Below are 17078 nucleotides of genomic sequence, written 5' to 3' on the forward strand. Positions count from 1 at the left end.
GTTAAGAAAAATAACTTTCTTTTCCTTCTACCATACAAAATTATTCAAACCAGGATTTGCAAAAATGACAGGGAAACATTCAATATGAATGTCTTTTAGATAGCGTTATAAATCTTTACCCCGCTTATACCTTTATTTTTCTGTCTTGATAGAAGATTTAAAAGATGATGACGTAGATTTTTGTGGCGAAATGGTAGGTTTAATGTAACATTACAAATAAATTATTAGAACTGCTGCTGAAAATTCTTCTAAATAACTCTATTTTGACATAAAGTGAATTTTAAGCCTTTTTTTTATTTATATATGTTTTTATTTTTTAATTCAAACTATCACTTGTTTTGAGTTTAACTTATAAAAAAAATCCATAAAAATTACCAATGCTGTGTTTGAAAAGGATTTTATTTTAGATATTATTGATTTCTTATCATATCTTATAAAACTTTTTCATTAGTTGTTATAGATTATTTGTCAAGATATTTATAAAAAGAATTCTGAAATATCGTCTCCAAATTCAGTTGTCTTCGAAAATTTTATTATTAAAGTTAGAAAGTAGGCATTTTCATTTTTTGTTCAAAGCTCTGTTTACAATATGGAAGGTTAAATTTATCCTAAAATAAGCAGACTTCGTTTTTGTATAAAACATTATTCTGATGTTAAATGTTATGTTAAAATTCTTCCAGCCTTATTGGGAATTTCCATCATTAGAGATTGATAAGATAATATAAAGTAATTTATTTTCTTTTAAAGTCATATTTATGATATAAAAAGGGGGTGGGGGCAAATATGAACATTTCTCTACCGTAACTCTGAAATTTACAAGGACTCTGTATGTTTTTCCTATTTTAAATACAGAAAAAAAAATAATGATTCTGTTTATTTAAAACAATTTTTGATTTATAATTACTATAATTTATAATTACTATAACATAATATATAATTAAAGCAGAACTTAACAGTTGTTCTAAGCATATCGAAAAAAAACCGCCGTTCCGAAGCTACTTGAATACTTGTGATTCTTAATTTTGAACCATAATGATCCAGCAAGTTTCTTTTCCACACCACACTCTTTCGAGAATATTCATACTTCATCAGGTTCCAGACTTGAAGTGAAACACCCACAGAGCAGCTCTCGTTCTTGGCACTCCACAAAAAGAATCAACCGTCTCCTATTTGATTAAAGATAGTACATAAAAAAAATACTCGACATAATTTATTTGTAAAGATTTTTTTTTCTTTTCGAAAAAGATTTTCGTATATTTTTTTTGGAAATAAAAAAGAGTTTTTTTTAAAATTATTTTTCTTTCTAGAATCGAAAAATCTAGTGAAACCATTAAATGGCGCTCTGAAGACCAGCGCTGAAATCTTAAATTGCTTCAGAGGAGATATAGGAGTAATTTGCATATATGTAGGAGAGGAGGTGAGGAATTCAAAGCTACAGAGCGCTTTAATCTTTCAGATTGGTCTGCAGTTATTAGCAAACTGATAAGAAAAACCTATTTTTAAATTTTAGAAAACAGTTTGCTGAAATGCCATTTTAAACTTGAGAAATTTTCAATAATAATCAGTTAACTTCTTGAGTTAGAATTTTATTCAACGTTATATTTACCTGGCACACTCTATTGGAACGTTTATTGTTATTTCAAACCGATTAATAATATTTAGGATTCCGAGATATTTAAGCATATCCGATGCATTTTAAAAAATAAGAAAATGCCATTGTGGCTTGCATATTTAAAAGTAAAAAAGTTCTGTCAATTGATGCACGAGTCAGACAAATCACTGTAGGTGAATGACTTAACGCTTTGATTTCTCCCCTTTCCCTAATTTTTAGTTGGCAGCAAAATTTTCCGAGTAAGTAATGCGAGAGATTATTTTCTCTCCTCGCCAAAGAAAAAGGAATTTTAAAAAATACTCCACAGTTGAAATGAACATCGTACTACGATTGCAAAGATTTAAATATATTTTTGCTTTTATCGTAACTATATAATTCCTTTATTATTGAAAAATGAGTCTATATATATATGTGCCCTCTTTTTATAAATGTGAAAGATATATATGCCCTTCCGATCGTTGACGCTTCCAGAAAAAATCACCTGCTCTGTTTTTTTAGTCGTAATGACCCATAGACGGAAGAGGTACAAAATTCGACACCTCTTTTCTAGCAATGTTAACTTCGTGTTTATTTTCTGCAAGAGACCCATTTAGTTCCTTCCCTTTCTTCTTCTTAACTATGGGAAACACATAGTTCGAACAAAAAGAAAAAAGCGTCGCTGACGTGGTCTAATCGTCGGCTCGTTTGTCAGTGGTCCTGGCGGTAGCACTAACAGATGCTGATAAGCGCCGAACAAGGAGTATTTGCGTGATCTGCTCGCTCTCTCTGTGTGTGTCAACTAAGTAACCGTTATTTCACTTCCCTGTGTTTGGCACGAGAAAGTGCGATTGGCACGCAATTGGCGTTCAGCTCTAATTCGCTGCCGTCGCCAAGAGGTGAACACGCAACGAAAAGAAATTCCTAGAGTTGATGTTTTTTTGTTTTTTCTCACTATATCCTTGTCACTAAATAAGATTAAATTTTAAACAACACAAATACCATCCACGAAAAGCATGCATTAGTCAAAAGCGAAATGCATTTTGTAAGAATGTTTTGCACTTCCACGGTTACAAATGCAATTGAAAATGTAAAGAAGGAGGGAAATCGGATTCTGTGATTTAAAAAAAAAAATTATAAAAGCAAGCAAAGTACAGAAAAGTGGAACGTGAGTAGGGAAAATAAAGTTATTATTATGCTTTAGTACACATCATTTTGACCTTTCTTTTAAATAAATAAAAATGATATCAATGTATTTGACTGAATTTTATGAAATAAGAATAAAATAACAAATTTATGATGAAAATTTTGAAATGAAATGAAATTTTTTTTTATCACAATTTTGTTAATTTTTCCTTTTGATACAAAGATCATTTGACATTTTATTCACAGGGGTTTACATATTCACATATGAAAGTTTTAATATTACTTTAGATAACACATAAATGTATCTTAGCAACAAATGTAAAAGCTTAAACTGCTGCAGGATTTCAGATAAATTTTATTGTCTAATTCCCCCCTTCCCGAAAATGAACTTCGAATTAAGTTTTATTGTCATCTGTGAATTTTGCTTCGAATTTTAATAATTTTATTTTGTTTGAAATAGTCTGTATTCATAAAAACTAATTCTTAAATTTTCCGATCATTCTTTTATTTAGGGCAAAAAATTAAAAAAAGTTAACTTAAATGCAATCCTCAGTCATTACACTTAAGCAGCTATTTATTTTGACAATCCATGAATCTTTTGAAAAAAGTCATTGTTATCTTGCTTATCATTGTTATCATCAGACAAGAGATTGAAATTTTTCTACTATGCCAAAAGACATTGAAAGAATATATATTTGCGGTTTATATAATATAATATAAAATAATATACTATGAAACATAAGTTTGCAGATGAATAGCTGGAAAGATGACAAATTTGGAATGAAATTTTAATTTATTTTTCCACGGGTGGCTATAATTGATACATGAGAAATAACGGTGGAACACGTCTGTTCGTACCGAGATATAAGAGAAAAAGTCTTGGAAGTTCTTCCCGCGCTTAAATGAGAGATTCTTATAGGAATTTCTTTGACATGTAAACATTCAGGAAAGGGAACCTTACGTATCTTTGGAAGGAATGCTGTGAGCATGAGGGATTTTTATCCCTTCTCTTACAGTATGAGAATTAAAAAGCCACCAATATTTTAGAGCGCGTGTTAGAAATAATGAAATTAAAAAAGTGGTATTTGGGTCAGAAAATAAGACAATTTTTGAATAAAGTAATATGGACTAAGTTAAGATAAAAATTAGGAAATTAATTAGGTTTTAAATTTGATTACGATTATATATACACAAAAATATAAAGTAATATATAAAGTAAAAATAAAAACACGAAGTAAAAAACCGAAAGCAAACCATAGAAAAAAGAAAACTTACTTAAAACGTATGTGCAGAGGAGAGAAAAGATAAATATATAAGAAACGAATATACAAAAGGCATTCAATTCGAGGAAATCGTAGAAATATATCGTAATTCCATTTTAAAAGTGGAAGCAGAATGGGAAGCAAAAAGTGAAGCAATCGGAGCATTAATCGCTCATCAGGGGATGAAATTAGTTATATATAAAAATTAAAGTTTACTCTTTTTTGATAACACAAGGTTTAAAATGTTATTTACAGGGACTACAGAACTTTTTCATTTCATCTGTTCTGCCAAAGGTTATATTTTGGGCAGAATTTAAATACAAATTATATTTCGTACATGTAACTGCTTTTAGTAGATTATATTATTTCTAATGGAACATGATATCTGTTTTTTACAGTTTTTCTCTTTTTTAAGGATAAAGTTTGCTGTTCAAAATTTTATCTAAAGTCTAGTAATAAAAGAACGTTATATAAAATTTGAATATATTTTATATGTTAAATTTAATGCATTTTCTGTGAATTTTTGACATAGAATGATAGAATAGAATGAAAATTTATAATGCAATATAACGAAATTTAAATTTATTTTGATATGAATTTTATTTATATTTGCATTTGTAAAGACGGACAATAAATTTTAAAATTTAAGAAAATAATTTTCTATTTTCACAATAAATGCAGAAATGAAATTCACAGAGTCAAAAAATAAGATTCGCAGCAGCTTGCCTATCTGATTTATATATAAAATAATGAAATGAGGATATTAAAGAATCTTCTACCGGAAATTCAGCTTCTTTTCTTTATAAATCAGGGATCACCCACATAGCCCTGAAGAACATTGACCCCTTTTACATTATTAGCTCTCCGTCCTTCGATTGCAAATGAAGAACCGCTCTTTTTCTCAAGATAAATTTCCCGTTATTACGACATTTCGCCTGGGAAGGCTGAGGGGAAATGTCTATTGCTTGTCCCGCTCGAATTAGATCAGTTTTTATTGCACACTGCATGCAAATCATGGGAACTGGGACTGCGCTCTGGACTCTTCTTTCTTCAAAAACATCACTTCATATTTTTTAATTCGCCAAGCATTCGCGGTTGATATTTATTCAGATTTCGAGACGGTTTTTTGATTTATGTTGTGATCATCATGTCGACTCAAAGTGTGGTTATTTGCGAAGGTGTAAAATTATGCAATTTGCAGTAGTTTTGTGAGGCTTGTGCACGGATGAAATGGGCTTTTCCAGGCTTTGGATTATCATATATATAAGGATTCATTACGGTGAAAAATTAAGGTATGTGTAGCAATATCCATTTAAAATTTGCATTTGCGCCGGAGAATACTTTATTAGGGAGGGGCACTTCATTACGCCGATGATTTAGTTGGATTGGGTTTAAATTTAATTTGAAAGGTTAATTTTCATGAACTAAGTCGTTTTTCTGCCTCTAATACTACGATAACAATGCAGCTGATATGCTTTTTCTTGTAAGGGCATAACTATTTAGATATGGTTATATTACCCATACAATGAGTATTCTGTCGCACGAATATTAATCTTTAAATTTTAACCAATATACATTGTTAACGGGAAAGTCATTTCATGTTCAAGATTCAATTTTAACCTTTGAATATTGTAATTAAGCTTACTATTAATATAGCTTCACTTACCTAAATTTTATATATAAATATAAATGAAATTCATTATAATGTTTTTAGATAAGTTTTCTGTAATCCACGACAAACCTTTGACGTAAGTCTTTTAATTGCTATTTTTCTTAATTTTACTCATGAAAGAAAAGTTAGTTTTGTACATGATAAACTGTGATTTTTTTTTTTGTATTTATTTTATAAAATGAAAAAGAAAAAGTTTCGAATTCTTTAATCACTTTAAATTTGAAATGTTAACTACACCTCTTCTTTTATAAAATGATAAAAATCACCTTGTATCATTTTACAAAATAATTATTTTTAAAAGAATCTTTATAAAAAATAATATATTAGGATTTGAAAATAATTATTGTCTTATATAAATAAATATAATATAATATATTGTCTTATATAAATTGCTAAACATTATTGTATGAAAATCTTTATAAAAGTGAAATCAAAATTTGGAAACACTTTTTATATTATATTATTGCTGGTACATTGAACAAAATGTTATTATCTAAGGAAAAAATTGCATTTTTGCTCCTGAAATAGACGCCGAATTTTAGATTTTGAAAATAACTGCTTATTTTAACACATTTTGAGTTAGGATGTATAAAAAAAATTGAGTCAAGAAACAAAATAATAGAGGAAAACGGAAATAGGTGTAAGTTCGTTTGCTTGAGAAAAAGAGTGTGCTGTATTAATTGAACGGTTAATAAAGCAACCATTTCGCATTCTCTTAAAGGGGAGAAAGAAATTCTCACGTAGCTTCATTACGGCCGATCATTCCAATTATAAACGCGTTTAAAGTCCACAGCAACTCGGGGAGAAGAAAAAAAGAAAATGCATAGTTCCGTGCTGCTAGGCCTTGTTAGTCTTAATTGCAGCTGTGAAAACCACTCCAAAGATGTCCATTCATTGGCAATTTTTTTGTTGTTTTCTTTTTTTTTTCTTCTTTGCTTTTTATTTTGACACCAAGCGTAGTTCTGCCGAGTATGAATGGGACTACCTTCGAAAAGACGTTAATTATAAGAGCGAGGAAAACTAGTTAAAAACCGAAGGCGGAAGACGCCATTTCTGCTTTTTTGCACGAAAAAATATGGCTATCGTGAGCGGGAAATGAATTCGAAAGCAGGAGATGTTTCAAATGATGGTTATTGAATAGTTTAGAATAGTTTTTTTTTCTTCAAATTGGAAAGACTTAGTTATCCATTAGACATAACTAAGCGATGCTATATTAGTTCAGGTTATTTTAATTTGAAGAAAGCACGTCAGAAAAATAAAATAAATATTTTAGTCTCCATTACAAGAGATGGTTAATGTAAAGATTAATTAATGGAACTTAACATTCTTAAAAATAATATTTATATTCATGTCATAATACTTAATCAATAAGAAATAATTATTGAGTTATATATGGTTAATATAGTTAAATAAAGTTCAGCACCTTTTCTTCTTCATCTACGTTCAATATTTAGTTACGTAATTGAATTTTTTTCTCTTTCTCACACACACACACATACACGCACCCACACGCACGCAAGTGCTCACACACACAGAGAACAGTTTCAAATACATTCCTTTTTTAAATATAAATTTTCTGTCAAGAAAATTTAAAATATATATATGTGTGTGTTCTAATACTATTTAGAGTTATCTTGACAAAACACAATGCCATTTTTAATTCTGTTCTTTGCTATTTTACATTTTTAAGAGGCCACAGAAATACTCTCTAAAAATTCTATCATCTTTTAATGATTTTTCTATTTCCCGGTAAAGATTTTCGATATAATAATGGAAAAATTTACAATTAATAAGAAATATATAATTACATGTTCCCTTTTTATAAAGCCAATCTGCTTCTTAACAGTATGAAAATTGTCTGTCATTCTATTTAAACTATGATAAAAAAAAAAGTAAAATGATATTATTATTTTAATAACAAGACAAATTCAGTCAGATGTTTTATTTTGATAAGAATTTTGATTCTCAAATTATGACTGAATCTGAACTACTATAAATAATCTACATATGTATATATCTATGAAAAGGAAAAGCTAAAATTGCTATTTCAAATTTTCAGTAAATTGCTGTATAATCTTTAAAAAATTTCTCACAAGTTATTTTTACGAATCACTTACATTTTGGTTCCATATATCCAATATTAATAATGACAAAACTACAATTAGAATATATCTGACTTTTTTCCATCAAGAAAATTATTGCTATGAAAAGAAAAGGGAATTTTGAATAGAACGCCTCAAATGTATAACAATACATAGAAACATATAACATGACAAATATTTCAAAAATAAAAGTTTACCTAGAATAAAAATGAAACCTATTCTTGATAACGTGTGGAAGGAACATTCTTCTTAAAGTTCAGTTGCATAAATAATAATAGTTTCTTTTATAAACGATTTAAGATTACTTTTCAAAAATGAAGGGTCTCTCTCTCTCTTTTTTTTAATCTTCCCCATGACTCATGAAAACTAAATAAATGGAGAATTTGGTAAGAATTATTAAAGAATATTCTTAAGAATGTTGTTCGGCAGCTAACTTCTATTCCCGTCAGAATTTTCGAAGCCGTCTTCAGAATCCGGGTACTTAGAAACAGATGATTTTTCATTTATCGAGTTCGGCCATTAGCAAGGTTAGCCTTATAAACCCCGAGGCTGCATATAATTTAATCAATTCTCCTTAATCCTCAAATCGTCATTAACCTTTCCAGTAAACCGGTATAAACATCATGCAAAACTAACCCTAAATTATAGCATATATTTCAAGCGCGTCTCCTAAAGTTTTTTTCTGCTAGGTTTTATTTTTTCATCCATCTCCATTCCTTTTATTTATCTATTTAATTCCATTTTTTATATGCTTTGTATGTTACTTTTTTTTTCTCCCTCACAATTGCCAGGATTAGATGGACAACCAATGCTGTCTAATGCCACGACAGCGCATCGACCAAGTTTAATGGCTTCATTAAGAACAGATTTTCGGGTCCTAATTTATCGGGGAATATATTAAATGTAACGAGCATCAATTGCATCGTTTATATGCTACAGTGGCTGCTGTTGTTTGGGGGAGGGTAAGCAATGTTTGACATCTTTTGCCGGCTTGTTGGGAAAGAAACTGGAGACGGGGTGGGGTGGAAAGCTGAAATGACTGAATTGATGCCCTGTTTGCCGCGGTTTCGATTGAAATAATGGCATTTTTGTTCGAAAATGGGCTGGGTCTCTCGTTTATTACTGCTTTTTATTTGCTGTTTTCCTTCCGCATCAGAAATATGCTGAACTCGCAGTGGAATATGCGTCTCGCTGCGGATTTCGTACGTGCTAATTGTCTCCGGAGTTTTAGAATCTGAAAATTGAATAAAAATGGAGTGATATTTAAGAATCGCCTGTTGTTGGATTTTATAATTAAAGCATTAAAAACCTAACAGCTGTTGATACATTGTTGTTGTACGTTTTTATTCTAAGATTGTTGTTCCATAGCAATGCATTTATAGATAACGGATAATCCTTTATGTTCATTATTACTTTCATTCATTTAAAAAAGCATGTCACAATAATAAGTACCTTCCATTCATGTCAAACACCAAGCGTGATATATAGAAAGAGATATTTCTTAATACTAGTGTAAAACTAATTTTGAAGAAATAAACGATGTAAGAAAAAGGCTATCATAATTCCTAAATTCTTTTTAAAAAAACTCTTTTTTTTGTCATTTTTATATTAGTTTCCAAAACTCATGGACAGAATTCAGAAAAGAATTCTCAAATCGTAGGTGAAGATTTATATAATAGCATTTTGAAATGTAGATATGTAAATGAATCTTGTTTAGATTATAAAATTAAGAAGAAAGAACAAAATTTAAACAAATTATTTACGAAAGTATTTTAAATATCTAAAATATCATTTTTAATTAAAATGAATCATTTAATGCAAAACTGATATTAAATTTACGTATTAGTTAAAAAAATAATACATCAGAAGTGAATGAATTTGTAACTATTTTATTGATTATTCATGCATGGAAATTTAATTTATAAACCTTGAAAAACAGCTTGAAATCATTTGGAATTCAAGCACAACATAGGATTTAACTAACGATTCAAGAAAAAGCTTGCTGCAATAGAAGCATATGTATTAATGAGTGAAATTCATATTTGCATACTTCTTATCAAATGAGTCATGTCTATTTCAATTCAAATATGTGGAAAGAAAAACATGTGACATTTCATTTTAGTGTCACGTGGCAGTTACTTTTGCAAAATAATTATTTTGAGTTGTCTCCATTCATTAGTTTCATAAGTTATGGTAATGACAATTAATGTATGATTTTAAGGCATTAACTAGTTTAATTTATCTTAGTACCTTAAATGTCTGATAGCCTTTTTATAGTAAATGAAACTAACAAACTTCTTCTAACCAAATTATTCATTATGAAAAATTATAAACCACAAAACTTATATTTTTTAAAAAAACAAAAAAGCAACACGTGTTATTTTTTTGCAACCAAAGTATTAAAAAAAAAAAAAAAAGGGGTACAACAAAAGTATTTAGCAAAGATACATACAAACAAAGGTATTTAACAAATTTGCATCCCTATTCATTCAGCCAACATTTCATATAAATTTCAATCAAATAAATTAAAAGCAAGTGGTATTTATTTTCATCTAAGATTTAAAAAAATAATATTCACTATAAAGTTTTGAAATTTTTATTACAATTATTATACTTTTCTCACTGAATGATTCCCTTTGTTCAATCTTTTGCTGGACAGATTTTAAACTGAATTGAAAAAAGTTCTACAAATGAATGCCAGGAACTGCCGAGCACGAGTCGATAACTGAGCGTGAAACAACTGGAAAATCGTCGTCGATAGCTTTCGGTTTCATCTCCACTTTATTCCTCTCATTCCTGCGTGAAGAGATGGAGTCTTATCATCCAAGTTAGAAGGAAGTCAACCTGTTTGAGGGGAGGAACAGAAGTAACCCCTAGGTGACAATCTAAAGCAGCCGACGACAGTTGTGTTTATAGCAGATTAAAAAAATGGCATGGAAGACCCCGTCAGGTGGGAAGGGGGATGAAGACAAGAACAACTACGAGGGTTGGACATATCGCGAGATATGTCGTGTCTTCTTTTTACCACGATCATTTTCTTTCCTTCTCGTTCGAGGCTGCAGTTGTTTTGATGGTTCATTTATTCCCCAAAGTCGTTGTCAAAATTTTCGTCAACGACATGCGAATGACAGACCTTTTTTTAAAAGAATTCCCAACCACCTGTCTACTTCAAAAAGAACGGGAGTAGCGAAAAAGCAAATGCTGAGTTATTACCCTCTTCGGTTCGAAAGAAAGACAAAGAAATTTGTATGAATGGCTACAGAAAATGACCCGGCAGCTTGGTGGACTTTTTTTTTTTTCTTTTTGAGACACTGAATGTAAGTGACAGTGCCTTTCATTTAAAATGGTAGATAAGATGCCGTGATTACGTTGATTGGTATGATACGAAAACACTTAACGTGTAACGTTCAAAATAATTGGCATGAAGAGTTACCATATGCAGATAAGAGCAGCATCTGGTAACTCTTCATGCCATTTACTTTCCAATTTCTTTTAATCTTGGATTATTGATTCTTTGCTCGGGAATTCACTATTTTTACAAGCAAAAGTGGCATCGTCTTGCCGAGCGCTAATCTTTTACTCTGAAGTGGCGTAGTGATTCTTAATGTCTTACAGCAGTCACCTTCACACACGCACTTTTTTCTTTTTCTTTTTTGTAGATTACAGGTTTTAAAATTATTAACATTTTTCCACTTTTCGTTTGCAAAAAAAGAGATATATTTAAGATTTTTTTTTCTAGTATACATTTTAGGTAGGTTCCTTTTAAAGAATCTGCCTATTTTTTAACCTATGCTTTTCATAATATGAAATTTCCGGATATCTTAACATATACGAATATCCTATTATAGTTACTAGAATTTAGAAAAAACAACCTTTCAAAAGAATTGATAAAAACTATTTACCTGTTTATAGCATAATTAACATCATATTACATGTTAACATTATTAAGCCTAAAAGTGACGGCTGAAGAAAGCGGCTTTTCTGAAGAAATTCTCTGTCATTCGAAATAGATACAGCGTTTTTTCAACTTACTTACATTATCTTCCTTTACTTCTTCCTTTATTCTCTCTTGCGAACATACGAGCATCCTTCTCACATTAAATATCATCTAAAGGGACTTAATTCATCTCTCATCATTGAAAAAATGCACTTCAAGCTTCATATAAACTGAAATCTGGATTATAAACAAAACTTCACTTTTCTTTTTAAAGATGTGTCAGCACAACAGAATGTCATTACTTTATATTGTATAAGGCTTTACTCATATTGATTCCTGAATAAGAAAATTCGAGTCATTTTTCATTTTGATCGGCGTTGAACAGAGAGGCTTAAAATATCGGTTGAGTTGTAGATTGGGTAACCAATTCAGAGAAGGTTGAAATTTTATTTCTCAGTTATTCTCTAATTATTGATGATAGAGAGGTTTTCGAATTCAGAGAATAGTTAATTACCTCCTCATAATGAACAATTTTTTTTATTTAAGAATTTTTGATGTCTATAACCTTTAGAAGTTATGATACTCCTCCGATAGAGCGGTCGTGTAACAAATTTTATTTTCCTGCAACTCTAATTACTGAAAATAGAAAGTTGGTAATTATGCTTAAACTGCACAGACAGGAATCTATCAGGCATGCCGACAGGAGCTTTCTTTCCCCCAAAGAACAAGAAGTAAATAATGTCTATTATTAATAAATAATGAAAATCGGTCTGTCTGTTGGAATCTAGAGAATAAGCTGTTGAAATTAGAGTAACAAAATTTGTCCTTTTGGTTGCTTATTGTGAGCACTTTGGAATCTCTCTTTTTTTTACTTTTAATTATGCAAGGATTAAGCCAAATAGTTGGCTTTTTTTAATCCTTTTCTCTCTTTTTTACCAATAAGTTCTTAAAATATCATCGCATAAAAATGATTTTTAAGCCATTTCAAAGTGAAACATTTTATTTTTCAAATAATGTTAGATTCATTTCTGTAAATTATTTTGTTGGCTTTTTTTTTTCTTTTTTTTTTGGAAACATCGCATACCACTTACAAATAAGTGAAGGTGAATAAATTGACATAATCCATCACTGCGAGTCACGAAAGGGTGTTCCCTCACTGAAGTGGATAGAAGAGAAAGGTTCACAGTTTTCCACCCATAAAAGTTTTCACCCCAAATTTTAAATTTTTTTGTGAATTAGTTTAACATAAATGTTAAGTCCTTTTATTACAATGTTTAAATATTTTAAAAGTATTTTGCACTTAAAACACTTCGTATGTATTTTAGAATGGGGGGAATGGTCTTACAATTAAACTTAATGTTATGTATTTTTACAGGGTTTTTATCAATTTTTTTTACCTCTATTTTGAAATACATGCCTATCCAGTCTAACAAAAATACAATTTGACTACCATAAGTAGATTAAAATAGACAGTAAAACGTTAATTTTTTTAAGTGAATAATTTTTCTTTCATTTAAAAGTTTTCTTTTACAATTGTTATTTATAAATGTTTTCTGTTCTGCCCATGATTATTTTTTAATACTTATTAATACTGATACGAATATAGTAAAAATATTTTTATTTATTTTTATTATAATTTCATTTGAAATTAAAATTCATTCCAAGTTTTTTTGATAATGTAGCCAAATTCGAATAAATAATTTTTTAAAATATCTTTTATGGAAATCTTTAAGGTGATTAAAGATTGAAATAATTAATATTTAAAAATAAATTAACATTATTGTAACTTTACCTTGTCCATATCATTTTTTTAATAAAATGCAATGAATGAACTTGAGAAATGCACTCATGTCAGAAAAGGAAAGTTTTTATACAAAAATAAGACGTGCTAAGCATTGTTTTCTAAATATTACAATTAATTTCGCATTTTATTCAGGGTCTAATAAGAGAAGGGGATTTTTCATTTGCGAACAGACTCCATTTCTTGAGTCACTAAAATAGAACAGATCATTGCGCTAATGGGTAACATGTTTCCAGTACAACTCTCCTTTCGCATTGGGGGAGTTATCTTAGTACTTCAATTATAAAAAATTGTGTTTATTTTTCGTCAATTATTAAAACTTAAAGGAGTTAAAGCCTAAGTGATTTGTGTAATTCAAAAGTGTTTTAAATGATTTGAAGCAAACCAATTTTTTGATTTAAAATAATTAACGCGAAAATAATTTATAAGACAGTTATCATTTGAAAATGCAATTACATTATAGCTTTAACAGAAAGTGCAAAATCCTGGTCAAAGTTCCCCTATAATGCTTTGCATCTTTTTATGAATTACTTTGAATAAAATGACTGAAGGAACTTGAAAAGGTATCAAGAAAAAAGCAAATGGCACACAATATGGCACTTCCTACTCTTGAAGGAAGTCTTCGTCAATTAATAGATTCTTTTGTCCACGCACCTCGCCCAGTCTGACCAGAAACTGGCCCTACCTGCAAAAAGCTTCAAAGAAAAATGAGCTCAGCTCACAAAACCAAAAACTTAGCTTCCCATGGAGGATTTTTTTTCCTCCCTCCATCTTTCTTTTATCAACCCCAAGTTCTTTTTCAACTTCCCAATACACGACGCATGGCGGAGTACGACCTTTGTAGAAGTGACTACATTGCCAATTACGCCGCAGAGTTATTTTTGCCTTGCCTTTTGACGAGCTAACACAACAATTCCTCATTAGCTACCAACCACGGAACGCCATTAAAAGAGTAGAGACAAAAGAAACCTCCGCTGGCGAGTTCCGTATTTCTGTTCTCCTATTCTGTTGGGTGTCTTGACCCATCAGGCGATGAGCTGGAAAAAGGCGAAATTCATCCAAGAGGTGCTGTTGCTCACAAAACGCCAGGTAAAGGTGTCCAGCTGTCGCTATTTTCGGTATATGGGTCACCGATTGGTCGATCGTTAATTGGTCTCGACTGTCATGGGTGAAAATTGGAAAGTGGGCAGCTAAGAAATTGTCTCCGTTTCTTCTGTCGATAATTACAGAAAAAGAGGATACATTCGATGACGAAATGGGTGGATGCTCTTATCAGAAGAAATATATGGCAACTTCTGAAATGGAGTTTCTTAAAAAAAATACTTTGGGTAATTATTCATAAAAGTTATGACATTTTTTTTAAACAAGGTTTTTTTTTTTTTTTTTTTTTTTTTTTTTGCAGCATAAAGAAGTTCTAAATATTATTTAATTGGCTAGAATGCTTGAGCAGAATCAAAATGCATTATATGTGTTGTAAAAATGGGAATTTCGATAATAAGCATGGTAAAATGATTTAAACAAATTGGGAATATGAATTCATCAGATTTTTAAAATATTCGAAAAGAATATAAATTATATAGAAGTAATTTCTATAACACATTCTGGTTTGGTAATCTTAAGAAAAAAATTCCTTTTCTATATTACTTTTGTAAAAAAATTCCTTATATTCCTTTTGCTTGATTAAAATAAATGAATAGAATTAAATAAAGATAATTTAAGTCTTTTAAGAATTTATGTGATTGTAGCTATTAAAAAAACTTATTAAGAAGAAAATACAACTGACACAAGCTTTTTAATGACTTCATGAACTTAAATTTTTGGAGTCTTAGAGCATTCAATATGTATGTAAGAAAGATTTAAAGCAAGCTATATAATAAAATTTGGGAAAAGAAAGAGTTCTCCCTTAAAACTCACAGGCAACGCGACACCAAGTTCTGTTTATTAGTTACTTTTCAAAACAAAAATATGACTCGTATAAAATTCAAATCTTAGCCCATTTCCATATTTTTAATATCTTACTCGTCAAAGCAGCAGCTGCAGATATGGGGGACACATGCTAATTTTGAATATTGTTGATTGGTATACTTCATTACATTACCCGACCTCACTTTTTATTGGAAGGGAGATCAGGGGTGGTTTCCTTTGTTCTTTTACCATGAAACTTATTTCAAAAATATTTGTCAATGGAGTCTATGGCGAACTTAAAGGAGAAAACGTTTGTTCATTGAGAAGCAGTCAGCGCATGCTCTCCTCGAAGATGGACACAGCTGCCTCCTCATCCGACGCTATTTCCGACAAAATCGGGTCGCGCGAATTTCCTGACGGGCGTTCATTCCCATGCGTCTGGACTCTATTTGCTCATTGGAATATTCATGCTTTGTCACCCTGCAACCGAAGCGCTTCGCGGAATACCTCCTCAAACAAAAAGAATCCTGGGAGAGGTCTCTCCCATTCTTCCACAGAAGTGAACAGGTGGATAATGCGTAGCACTTCTCGGGTGGTCAGCCTCGGATATTAATTACAATGAAGCTTTTATATTATTGTAGAAGATTTCGAAGCATTTCCTACAGAATGCAACTTCAGTGTGGTAAACATGTGCAGTTTGGCATCTTTTTGTCATTAGTTTCTGTTTAATCTTTCACTATCTCGATGGCCTGAACTTTTAGCTAAAGCTTTTAAAACCAGACACTATTTATCTGAATTTGCCTCTTATTTACAGCAATCATTGATAAATTTCCCAGATTGTAGATGCAGTGTTGAAAAAATTTCGCTACTTGGTACTTTTTTTTTTTTTTTTTTGTGCCTCAAAGCATTTGCTTTTTTGTTAAAAAAATGAAAGCTTCAGTTAAAAAATCATTTGTTTGAAAAATTACTTCCAGTTAAATAATCATTGCGCCATTTTTTTTTCATATTTTAAAAATCAATACTGATATAAGAAGTCAGGAATAGAAAGTTAGTAGTAACAAATTCGATATATTTGATATTTTGAACTTTTAAGAATAATTCACTGCGAAACAATTACAAATTTCTCTCAACTTAAGAAAATTGTACAAAAATGGACGATACTGATTTAGGAAATTGGTGAAATAAAAAAACATCATCAAAAAAAAAAACTGTCCGGTATCAAAAATTATGAAATTTTGTATTCAATTCCTTCTTATATAATTAAAAATTTTCCTCTTTGGTAATTAGAACAACGCTGAAAAACTTCGGTAACAATTTTAACTGAAACTTCCAAAATCTATTATAATATTTTTGTTGCTTTAAGTGTTGTAATTCTTCTTTTTTTATTATTTACATTTCGAAAAACCTGTTTTAGTTTGCTAATCAAGTTCTTATTTTATCATGAGAGGAAGAAAACAAAAATCGCACGTATTGATAAAAGAAGGTGTGTATTCACTATCGCCAACAATTTCTACTTTTGTTCTCGTATTTTCAACAAAGTAGATAATACTAGTAGTAGATAGAACTTCCAGATTTAACAAATACTTCAATATATCTGCTGTCAATAATACGTTTATGCCATGATGTGATTCATAGAGCAATCGAAATCAATGAGAATTAAATAAT

General features: G+C 30.1%; 1 protein-coding gene across 2 annotated transcripts in view; it reads left to right on the forward strand.

Moving 5' to 3' along the window:
- The window catches only part of LOC129965576 (GATA-binding factor 2-like), a 377227-nt gene that overhangs the window by 152669 nt on the left and 207480 nt on the right, over positions 1-17078 (forward strand). The window lies entirely within an intron of this gene.

This window comes from Argiope bruennichi, chromosome 4 (assembly GCF_947563725.1).
Source record: "Argiope bruennichi chromosome 4, qqArgBrue1.1, whole genome shotgun sequence".
In the NCBI taxonomy this organism is placed as follows: Eukaryota; Metazoa; Arthropoda; class Arachnida; order Araneae; family Araneidae; genus Argiope; species Argiope bruennichi.